The sequence below is a fragment of the Medicago sativa genome, chromosome 3 (genome assembly GCF_051527215.1).
Source record: "Medicago sativa cultivar Bolivia chromosome 3, Bolivia_mono, whole genome shotgun sequence".
In the NCBI taxonomy this organism is placed as follows: Eukaryota; Viridiplantae; Streptophyta; class Magnoliopsida; order Fabales; family Fabaceae; genus Medicago; species Medicago sativa.
In genome coordinates, this window is record NC_140751.1 from 29,290,235 (window position 1) to 29,302,316 (window position 12,082).

The 12,082-nt window shown below is 36.2% G+C and overlaps 1 pseudogene; it reads left to right on the top strand.

Moving 5' to 3' along the window:
* The window catches only part of LOC146936980 (putative disease resistance RPP13-like protein 1), a 114,509-nt pseudogene that overhangs the window by 10,822 nt on the left and 91,605 nt on the right, over positions 1-12,082 (top strand).

The following is a 12,082-nucleotide window of genomic DNA, read 5'->3' on the forward strand; positions in this document are numbered from 1 at the left end:
AGTTCCAAATAAATGGGCACAGACTCAAATTTGATGAATTGAGTGGTGGCCTGCTAATGGCGTGGCCCCACGGATTTTGAAAACTTTGGAAAATGGTAAATATAGGGGAAGGTACATTGAACACAATAACTGTTATACTCCCTGACAACTTTGAATGCCCCTATTCTGAGTCTTTGATCTGCAGATGCTTCGAATTGGAGGTCTTTTGATAGCTGGATGCCCCAAGTGTATTGTGCTGACTGGTGCAGTTACTTGTCATGATCCTTAACTTTTGCATAGATTGCCCTTTTGGGTTTTCAATCAATCAGGATAATCATTTTTGTTCTTGTCTCTAATTTTTGCCTGGACCGCCCTTTCGGGTTTTTAGTCCACCAAGACGCTCATTTTTGCCTAAGCCGCCTTTTCAGGATTGCGACTTATCGAGCTCATATTTTTGACCGAGTATTTCTTGACTGCACCGGGCTTCATAGGATGTGTGTGTTTGTCACTATCCGTTGTCACAAAATTCATTGCACATGGGCCTTCATAGTTAGACGTCCACTTGCCCCTGGAGTCCGGTTGAAAACATAGCACCTTTTTTATCACAGAGTCTCCTTTTTGAATTTCACTGGGACGAACCTTCTTGTTGGAAGTTTGTTTCAACCTCTTTTGATGTAGTTGTACAAGGTCGTTAAAGTTCAATCAAGCTGGGATTTCAGCAGAACTTCTATTGACGGGAGGTCAGACCTCCACGGGAAGCACGACTTCCATGTTGTATATTGGGGAAGGAGGGGGGTTGCCCCTGTTGAAATGTGTACTGAAGTACGATATCCATGCTAGGTAACGGTAACATCTCATACCATACTTTGGAAATGATTGCAATCTTCTGGACAATCTTCTTGTTTTTCGTTTGCAGCTTCGATGCCCCAGCATGCGAGAGACCTTGTCGAGAATCTCTTCATTCTCCTTCTTCACTTTCGGACACAGGGAAATCAAAGTCGAGAGAGAATACATGGTTAATGTGTTCAACGGGTTTATCAATGCATGATTTGATTATTGATTTTGACAAGTAGAAGTTATGATTATGCAGATATTTGAGAATGGAATTTATTTTTTTGGTTTTTTGTATTACCACTTTTCCAGAAAAAGCACAAAACATAAACAAAGTCGGGATAGAAACGACTTTTTATCAATGATGGAAAATACATGAATCAAAAAAAGCCCTGCACAAATTCACTTTTGTCTCGGGTGGGACGAAAGGATTTTTTTTTGAAAAGCAGCAAACAACCAACAAACACATCATTTGAACATATAAATAGTAGAAGGAACATCAAAAGCGACCCAATTGCGACTATCCACTCCATGTGTCACAATATAGTTCGGCAGTGGATTAACTTGCACGTTCGAATTCAATTTTCGAAAAGCAAGATATTGACTTCAATCATCTTCTGGACTTCAATCTTCAATGTGAAACAGTGCTCGATGTCATGGCCGGGTGCTCCTTGATGGAAGGCACAAGAGAGGTCAGGTTGATACCAAACCAACAACTCGTTAGGCACCCGAGGAGGCGCTCTATTTTGGACAAGGTTCTTCATGAGCAAGATGGGAAGCAGCTCCACATATGTCATTGGGATTGGGTCAAACTGCATCCTCGGAGCCTGTTGTCGAGGCTGCTGTTGATGTTGGCGTTTGAGCCTTTGCTGGAACTGCGGCTGATTATGCAGAGCTACCAGTGAAACCACCAGGGTACTCAGTCTTTCTAACTCAGCCTGGAGTGTTGTGATCTCTTGTTCAAACTGATATGTTCTCTCTTATGTTTGCACGAGTGTTGTAGGTGCGAGTTGGCTTTGGACGAGAACAGTCAGAACACTTCGAGACAGATTGACCTTGTTGGAAAAGACGAATTTGTGAGAGTCGGAATTGAGACTATGAAATGCAAATGATGCATGATGCTTATGCAAAAATAGACACATTTTTTTTTATTTGAAGGACTTGTCATAGTAATTGTAAACATTATAAGGAACATTGTTTCATTTGATAATTTGAAACATTACAAACAGTTTCCTTAAGAGCAAAAGTAAAGTTAAGGAAAGAGACCCCAACAAAAGCTAAGGTTTGGATAAGAATTTTGAAAATGTATTTCTCAGTGTTCCTTTTACAAGGTTCATACTTCTGATGTTTATAAAAACTTATCGAAGTCCTTCGGTATTTAATGAGAAAGAGTTTATGAATGTATGCATGTATGCATGATTATGCTAAAGAACGGTGAAAACATGGTAAGGTTTTGGGTCCATAATAATGGAGTCAAGGGTAAAAGCGCCATTTGAAAAGGACTATGGTTTCATTTGCACTTGTAACAAGGGTTCTACCAAGTTCCTAAAGTCTACAACCCCCTCCGAATTTCATTGGGTGACAGGACAACACCCGGTCCAACAACGTTCGTAGGAAAGTCTCGTTTGAGTGTAGCATCGCGTGTCGACTAATTCCAAGACAACACTTGGTTAGCCACCGCACTACGTCCTAAGAGACCAAGATGGGTTAAAGGTAACTAAAGGTCCTTAGCTTCGACGGATGCTTAAAAGTAATAAAGTCTAAACGTGACAACACACGCCAGCATATATCACTCCAAGATCCTTCGCTAAGTGTGGCCATATCACATGCTCCAAAACACGAGAATACTCTCAGAATGTCACTATGATTCTGTCAATCCTATCTTATATTTCTCTCAAGCCCGGGTTAGGACTTATCTCACCACTCACGTTAAGAAAGAAGAAACAAGAAGGAAGAAACATATACACACGTATTTCCGTCTTTTATTTTATTTTTTAAGCAAGTTATAGCACAAAGAATTAAATAAAGCCAAGTTAGACTTAACCCTCTTAGGGGATTCCCCAGTGAAGTTGCCATTTCTGTCGCGTCATTTTTCGGAGATCAAGGCTATTTGATTAGCATTTGACTCACTTTTTATTTCACGACTGAACTTTTTATTTAAAAGAAAGGGGAAAAGTTCAAATACCTTATCTTGAAAAGTTTAGGGTTCGGGGGTTGGTTACATAAAGGGAAGGTATTAGCACCCTTTATGTTCGTAGTATTCTACGAGAACCTCTCGGTTTTATTTAACGTTTTGTGCTTTAAACTTGCTTGCTTTTTTTAAAAATGGAATTTTGAAATGATTAAAAAGGAAGACCTAATTATCTACATTTTATTGATTTGAGAGGACGGGTGTCCTTTGCCTATGTACCAGTGAAGGATCAAAATCACGTAGTTCGGGGTTGAAATTGACGTATGATTTGTTGTATGTTTTTTATTAATTTTTGGAAAGGTTTTAAAATGAAAAGCCAAGTGGCAAATGAGAATTGGTTTGTATTTTTTATATTGAAAGAAAATAGACTCAAAGTATGATTAAAATTGATTTGATATTTGATTAAGAAAGAAAATAAAAAGAACGATCACTTGATTGAGAATCAAGGTTTATTGTGAAAATATTTTTTGTGATTTTTGTTATTTGAATGTTTTTGTTGTTTTGGAATAATAAATGAAAATTAAACTAACGGAGCAATAACAATAAAAGTGCGTGGATTTTTGTAGTGACGTTGGGTCACCACAAGAAATAAAAGACACACACACACACACACACACACACACACACACACACAGACACACACACACACACTTTTCTCATTTATATTTACATTGTGCCTAAATACATTCTAATTGCTGGAAAATAAATGACAATAATTAAAATGCTAAATAGAAATTAAATAAAGTGCTAAAAAGAAATAAAATGCAAGAAAATAAAAGAAAGGGACAACCGAAGGGACAAAAATTACCGAAGGGACAAAATTCCGAAGGGACTTATTCCGAAGGGACAGAAAAAAAAGGGAGAAGAAAAGAATAGCTCGTCAACACAAGCTAAATGAGGGAGAAGAGAGAAAAGTTCTTTGACAACTCAAAAACATTAGTTTAATGCACTTTGATGGGGATTTGAATGAGATTGATGGTTTTGGAATGTGATTTAAATGATTTTTCAAATGCGAGAGTTGACATGTAAAAATGGCATGATTGGTGGCACACTTGAGAAAGAAAAAAAAATTGGACCTTGACACTATATTTTTTGACAATTTTTAGACTCATTAAAAAAAGTTAATAAAAACCTAAAGAAGTAATTAAACAAAAAACAAAATAAAATGGTAAAATGGAAAATTAAAAAAATATAAAAATAAAGTCTGAATAAAAATGAAAGATAAAAATAAAAACTAAAAGTTAAAAAAAAAAGACTAATAAATAAAAAAAAAGTGAGAAGAGGTATCAACGTTGAAACGCGTTCCTGATGAAAAAGAACTTTCTGACTTTGTGATTGAGGCTGTGATAGTGGCATGGTTGGAATAGAATTTTCTTTGGACCCCATTCACAATTATTTCGGACTCATTAAAATGGTTAAAAAAAACTAAGAGAAATAATTAGACTAAAAAAAATAAAAAAAGGTAAATTGGAAAATAAAGACTAAATAAAAATAAAGTATTAAAAGATGGAAACTAAAAAAAGACTAATAAATAATAATAAAAATTAAAAAAAGTGAGAGGAGGCCTGAAAAAAAACAAGGAATATTCCAAGTCAAAAGACATGTGTCGGTGGGACCTTAGGTCAAAAATTAGGGTATGACAATAGGTTAAGTGAAAGACATGTCAATATTTTATGTCTAATTATTGTGAGCGTCTTGGATTGTATGAAGTGTGTTAAGTGAGAGATATGTCAATTATTTTATGTTTAAAAAGTTTGTATTAATAAATTAATATCTATTTATATCATTTCATTCATGGAACAACTACTACTCTAAAGTAAAATTTTCCTTTACAACCTATCACTTTTGTATAGAAATGTGCATTTGCGCAGTAGAAAAAGCGGACAGACAGGCACGGGAATGCCCGTCTGGAAGCTAGTAGCAATAATCTTATTAGTCTTCGAGTCGAATTAAGGGAAAATTTATGGGGCAAATGATTTTTGTTTGTGTTAACCTATGGAATGATAATTATAATGATTGGGATGAACTTGTAACTCCCTTGATTAATGGGAAAACTGGTAGTAGGGTCATCATCACAACACGCAAACAAAAAGTTACAGAGGTCGTACATACATATCCTATTTATAAATTAGAAACCTATATCAGATGAAGATTGCTGGTCTTTACTCTCGACGCGCGCTTGCAATCGGAGGTGAAGAGTTTTGTGACACTAAATATCCCAACCTTGAAGCAATTGGTAGGAAGATTGCAAGAAAGTGTGGCAGATTGCCAATAGCTGGAAAAACGCTCAGAGGACTTTTGCGTTCAAATGTAGATGCAAAGGAGTGGATTGAAATTCTAAACAATGACATATGGAGCTTGCCAAATGATAATATTTTACCGTCTTTGCATTTGAGTTATCAATATCTTCCTTCTCACTTGAAGAGATGTTTTTCCTATTGTTCAATTTTTCCAAAGAATTATCCACTTGACAGGAAGAATTTGGTTTTGTTGTGGATGGCAGAAGGCTTCCTTGAACATTCTCATGGAAAAAAAGCAGCAGAAGAAATAGGTGATGACTATTTTAATGAATTGTTATCCAGATCCTTGATTCAACAATTTAATTTGTGATGCATGACCTTGTTAATGAATTAGCTATACTCGTATCTGGAAAATGTTGTGGTAGGCTTGAATGTGGGGGTGACATCTCTAGATGTGTTCGTCATCTGTCATATAATCAAGATGAATATGACATTTTCCAGAAGTTTGAGACTTTCTACGATCTTAAATGCTTGCGAGGCATCATACCAGTCGGCCCTTCATGGCGAAAAAATTACTTATCCTACAAGGTGGTTGATGATTTGCTACCCACACTCAAAAGTTTACCCGTTTTATCTCTGTCAAAGTATGAGAACATTAACATGCTACCAAATTCAATTGGCTTTGGTGTTACTCAAAAGTTTGGTGTTGTTTTCTCTCTAACACTGGAATCAAACGCTTGCCTGATACAATTTGTAACCTGTACAATTTGCAAACCTTAATTTTATGTAGATGTAAGAATCTCATTGAGTTGCCAGTACATATCAGGAATTTAAATAATTTACGTCACCTTGACATCAGTGAGACCAACATAAAGGAGCTTCCTATGCAAATTGTAAGGTTAGAGAGCCTTCAGACTCTAACTTGTTTTGTAGTGGGCAAGCTACATGTCGGGTTAAGTATCAAAGAGCTAAGAAAATTCCCACAGCTACAACGAAAACTTCCCATCCTGAACCTACATAATGTCAATGATGCCATGGAGCCATATGATGCTGACTTGAAAAGTAAAGAACACATTGAGGATTTAGTACTCGAATGGGGAAAACAAGCTGAAGACTCGCAAGCAGAGAGAGATGTCCTTGATGCGTTGTGTCCATCAATAAATCTGAGAAAAATTGGACATTAATTTGTATGGGGGGACAAACTTTCCAAGTTGGATGGGAGATTCTTTGTTTTCCAACATGGTGTCTGTTTGCATCCCAAATTGTTCATATTGCACAACACTTCCATCACTTGGGAAGCTACCTTCTCTCAAGGACTTGGTTATTTCTGATATGAGGATGTTGGAATCAATCTGTCCAGAGTTCTATGGCATGACAGGAGGAAGTTCAAACTCATCATTCCAACCATTTCCATCCTTGGAAACGCTGCATTTTCAAAACATGCCAAATTTTAACGAGTGGCTTCCAATTGAAGGAAACACAGTTCCTTTTGTTAGTCTAAAATCCATGGAGTTAGATAATTGTCCTGAACTGAGGGGACATTTTCTTAGCCTTCTATCATGCATAGAGGAAATTAAAATACTTGGTTGTGATCATCTTTTGGCAACACCGCTTACTCTACATTCACTCTCATCTCTTGATGGAGATTTTGATTCTGAGTGGCCGTTGCTTGCGAGTGATTCTCATGTCTGCCTAAAATGATTTTGAGTAGCACCTGTCTTCAACGCTTGGCACTCTATAATATTTTGAATCTCAATACATTTCCATCAAATGGTCTACCCATTTCCTTGAAGTCACTTTATATTAATAGGTGTATGAATTTATCATTTCTTCCTCCTGAAATGCACAAGAATTACACATCGCTTATAGAATTGGTGTTAGTGAATAGTTGTGAGGCACTTACCTCCTTCCCATAGGACAATTTCCCTAAACTCCAAAGTCTTTCCATTATTTTTTTTGATAGTTTGGAATCCATTTTTATTTCAGGAACTTCTTCTCATTACTCGTCAACCCTCCAATCACTTTCAGTCTTTTGATGTAAGGTGCTTAGATCAATGCCTCAACGGATGGACACCCTCACAGCTCTTGAATACTTGACTCTGGAAGATATTCCAGAACTGAAGTTATCATTTCTGCCTCCTAAATTACAGTCGATTCATATTTGCTCCATGAAAATAGAAACGCCTGTAACTGGCGGGTGTCTCCACCAACACCTTACTACTCTTTCAAAATTGACTATTAGAGGTGATGATGATATTGTTAACAACTTTTTGAAGGAGCAGCTTCTTCCCATCTCCCTAGTGTCTCTCACAATTTGTTATCTCTTTGAAATGAAATCATTTGAAATCATTTGAAGGAAATAAGCTACTTACCATTGGGGAATTCCCTATATTAGAAGAAAGGTATGAGAGTAAGAAGCAATGGTCTGACATTGCTCACATCCATGTCATAAGAATCAATGGCAAAGATACAATATCATGAGAAGCGAAGGAAAAGTTGCATTCTCGTTTCAGGTACATTTTTCTTTGGGTTAATAGTGCTTTACCCCCTGTAATATCGGTCATTTTCGGTTTTTCCCCTGTAAAATATTTTTTTTGAATTTCATCCTTGAAATTTGAAGATTTTTTGGTTTTGGACCTTACTGAAAAATTTCACCCCCTGTAATTTGAGCCAATTTAGGTTTACCCCCCTTGTAATTTGAAAAAATTTCGGTTTACGCCCTGTTAATATCTTCGATTTACTCCCTGCCATATCTTCGATTTTGTACTGTCAAAATTCATGAAGGTCCAAAACCAAAAATCTTCAAATTACAAGGACGAAATCCAAAAAAAATATTTTATAGGGGGTAAAACCGGAAATGGCCTATATTACAGGGGGTAAAACATTATTAACCTTTTTTCTTTTACTTTCCTAGTCAAGAATTTTTCAATGTGTGCACAAACTAAAGAGATATGTAACATAGTCAATTTGTTCGATATCTTTTGGTTGTTTGTCTACCTATTTCACTTATCAACTTCTCTTAATTGGAATCCCCTCATGGTAATTTTTTATTTTTTTAAGATTTCCATTTGTTTACTATCCATAAATTTAATTAAAAAAATAGTTTTAACTTATTTACATGTTACCTTCCTTCCTGTTTTTGAGAAAAACAGATTTTGTAAAAATGTTATCCTAACAACTTATTTTAAAGTATCCCTATAAAAAAAAAAACTTATTTTAAAGTAAAGAATTAATTTTGTACTTTAATTAAGTTCAACTATTGTATGATTATTTAGATTTGAAATACGAAGACAGATCAAAATTCCAAACATAACATTTTCTCTGTTTTTTAGTTGATATTTGAGACTGAAAACTGCTATTAGAATCGATGTCTAAACATTATACCAAAATTCATATCCAAAAAGGTATAATTTAGTGAACAATGTACCAAAACTAAAAGGGTGTTAGAAAAATGAAATGAAAAACATTTCTATTTTGGGATTGAGGACGAGGATGTCAACTCATTCCTGAGGTGTGGCACCATTTGTTGAGTCCACTGGCTCAGCTTCCGCCGACTCATCAACCTTGTCTTCTTTCTTACCTGAACAAAAAACAAAGCATCATTTTTCAAGCAAGAAAACTCGGATAAAGAGACACCGTGCCCTCTGTAAGGACAACATAAACCTGATATGCCTGAAGTAAAGCATACACAACCACATACATGATACCATATCCTACATTAAGGTATAAAACACTTCGCCTTGTCCCAAGGCTCGTGCATGGGGGGAGGGGGGGACTTATGGATCGGGAAAACCCGGATAAAGGACATAACGCCCTTCAAAAGGGCCAAAGTGACCCTGAGCGCCATTCGCAAGGACCAGAGTATCCTTAGGCGGTGGTCTTTATACGGGCACCGCCTAAGAAACCTTCTAGAAGCAGCTAGAAGCCTTAATGCTTATCTCGGCCCAAGTAACTTAACGCCTAAGCTAGTGGATAAATGGGTCCAACTACAGCGATAAATACCAACCTTGAGAGCATTATCAAGGCATGACCTAAACAGATTAACCCTAGTATGATAAACCGTACTCGCTGAGTGTACACAAATAATGTTTTAAAAGTATTCCAAAAACTTTTACCAAAAAAAGTATTCCATCCAAAAAACAAATATGTGTGAAAATTTGTTATATCCGAAAATTCCTCCGAAAAAGCTAGGGATACACATCTATATGAGAATTCCAAATATGAATCCGAGGATTCCACTGCTGAAATCCTATGTGATAGAAATTTTGGTAATGTTATTTTGACTTTGCTTCGGTTTGCTTCACCTTCCCATGAACGGCCGAATGCTTCTTTTGAAAGGATGCTTTAGTGTCTATGTCGTTTGCCTTTTAATTATCGTGCTGATAAAGCAATGGATCAGCTTACTGAGAATGATTTAGACCTGATCCTTGAATTGGTTTCTCGACTTGAAGATTCCACCCTTTGTGGAGGAGGTTTTGATCCCTTGCGGGTACGTAGGCAAAGGACATTATCCTTCCAAATCAAATAAACAATGTAAAAAAATAATTTTTCTTTTCTTTTAGTCACTTTAATTCCATTTTCTAAGCAAGTAAGTTATAGCACAAAAAATAAATAGAATCAAGAGGTTCCCATAGAGTACTATGAATATTTAGGGTGCTAACACCTTCCCTAAATATAACTAACCCCCGAACCCTTAATCTTTTAAAAATGAGGCATTTGAGCTTTTTTCCCTTTCTTTGAAAAATTAAAAGTTCAGTCGTGAAATAAAAACAGTGAGTCTATGCTAAACGAAAAAGATGCGAAAGCTGTGCTCGATTTCCTGCGCTAAGTGGTCTTTCTGCATAGCTTGTCCTCCAAAAATGACGCGACACTACTTTTACCACGTTTTTTAAGGCAAAGAAACTACGCGAGTTCCGGTTGTGTCTGTATCTATGGATAGTCCCTTTTTGGATGTGCTCCTCTCCCTTTTAGTGGAACTGATCAATTCCCAAAGGTTTGGTCCTTAGCCTATGTTCCTCAAAAAAATACCTGTAAAGGAGATGGGAGGCTTCCTGGTTTTAATTTGCACCCCCTGGGAAAGACAATGAGTACTCTCAAACAGACATTTGCATTCTCTGCAAGTAAAACTCAGAACTCCATGGGTTTAGAAGGATGTTCGACTTTGGTCCTCTATCCATTGGTCCATAATTTATCTTTTAGGGCTTTCATACTATCGAATGTTATGTAATAGAGGTTGATGTTTTATTGCCCCAACATTCGAAACTTTTGTATTTCGCCCATTAGTGGCTTTAATTTCTTAATGCCATGTTTTTATTTTCTTTTCGAATTATTATAAAGTTATTTTAACTTCTTGTAGTAATGGTTTATATTTCTTCAAATATTTCCCATTTATGCGTGTGATTCGATTGCCGTCATTAAACTCTTCGATTTCATATGCATTATTGGAAAAGACTCTTAGGATTTTCCATAGTCCTTCCCAACCAGGTGCCCACTTACCTAAGGCTTTGTTTCTTTTATCCATAGGCAGGATAACTTTCCAAACCAAGTCATTCACATCAAAAGTTTTTTATTTGACTTTTTTGTTTTAAAACTTGGTTATTCTCTCTTTTTGCCTCATAAGGACGTCTAATGCTTTTAACCTTTCTTCGTCTAAATCAACCAATTCGTCCAACACCATATTCCAATAATGGTCAACAGGAATTTCATGCTGTCTTTGAATTCTGGTAGATTGAAGACAAATTTCTGCAGGTAACTCGACATCATGTCCAAATGTGAGCCTAAAAGGAGTAGTTTAAGTTGACTCTCTAAGAGAGGTTCTATAAGCCCATAGAGCTTGATCAAGGATTTTATGCCAACCTTTTGGACTTTCCTTTGTCTTCTTTTTGATCAAAGTAATAAGGTTTTTGTTGGCTGCTTCGACTTGACCATTTGCTTGAGCATAATATGGTGTCGAAGTTAACAATTTGAAACCTATTTGGTAAGCAAATCGTATCATTTTCCGACCTGTAAAAATCGATCCTTGATCAGTGGTGATAGTTTCTGGAAACTAATGACCACATTTTAAGTAACTTTTCTTGAAGGTTAGTTTTTCAATTCGACATCCTTGAAACTTTCATCTTCAGAGGGAAACCTCAATACTTAGTTTTTAAGTATCGAGGTGATAAATGATTCCATAGGTATTTTTCACCTCGATACTTATCCGATTCCAAGTAATTTAACGCCTATGTTTTTCTTTCATCAAGGAAAATGATATTTGCACAACCACTTTTTGACGATGTAATTTATTTTTATCATCTTCAAAAAAAAAAATTATTCCCCGAACATGAGTGTAGGTTCTGAAAGAAAATAAGTTCAAACAAAGAATATGTGGTGTGAAAATAGAAGATGGAGAGGGCATGACATACGAAAAACTAATAACGACAGTGAGAAGAGGCGCGCATCATCTCACAGCATTGCAGACTAGCGATGGCCATTGGCCTGCTCAAAATGCAGGTCCTATGTTTTTCCTTCCTCCCTTGGTGAGTAGCTTGATCTATTCTATAGCATGTACATCACAACCATCTCTTGGGCAGGTTTTGATAATTTGGTCTCTACAAAACTTCATTTAAAATTTCAGTGAAGTATGTTGAACGACTAATCAATAGTAATATTCTACTTGCTCAAAACACTGCAGATTTTCTTTATGTACATTACAGGACATCTTGGTTATGTATTCTTGGAAGAGCATCGCGAGGAGATTCTTCGTTATATATATTACCATCAGGTATCACTCCTTCTTGTATGAATATGATGTAGGAAAAATATATTTTTTTTTGAGATTTCTTCATGTCAATTATGGACA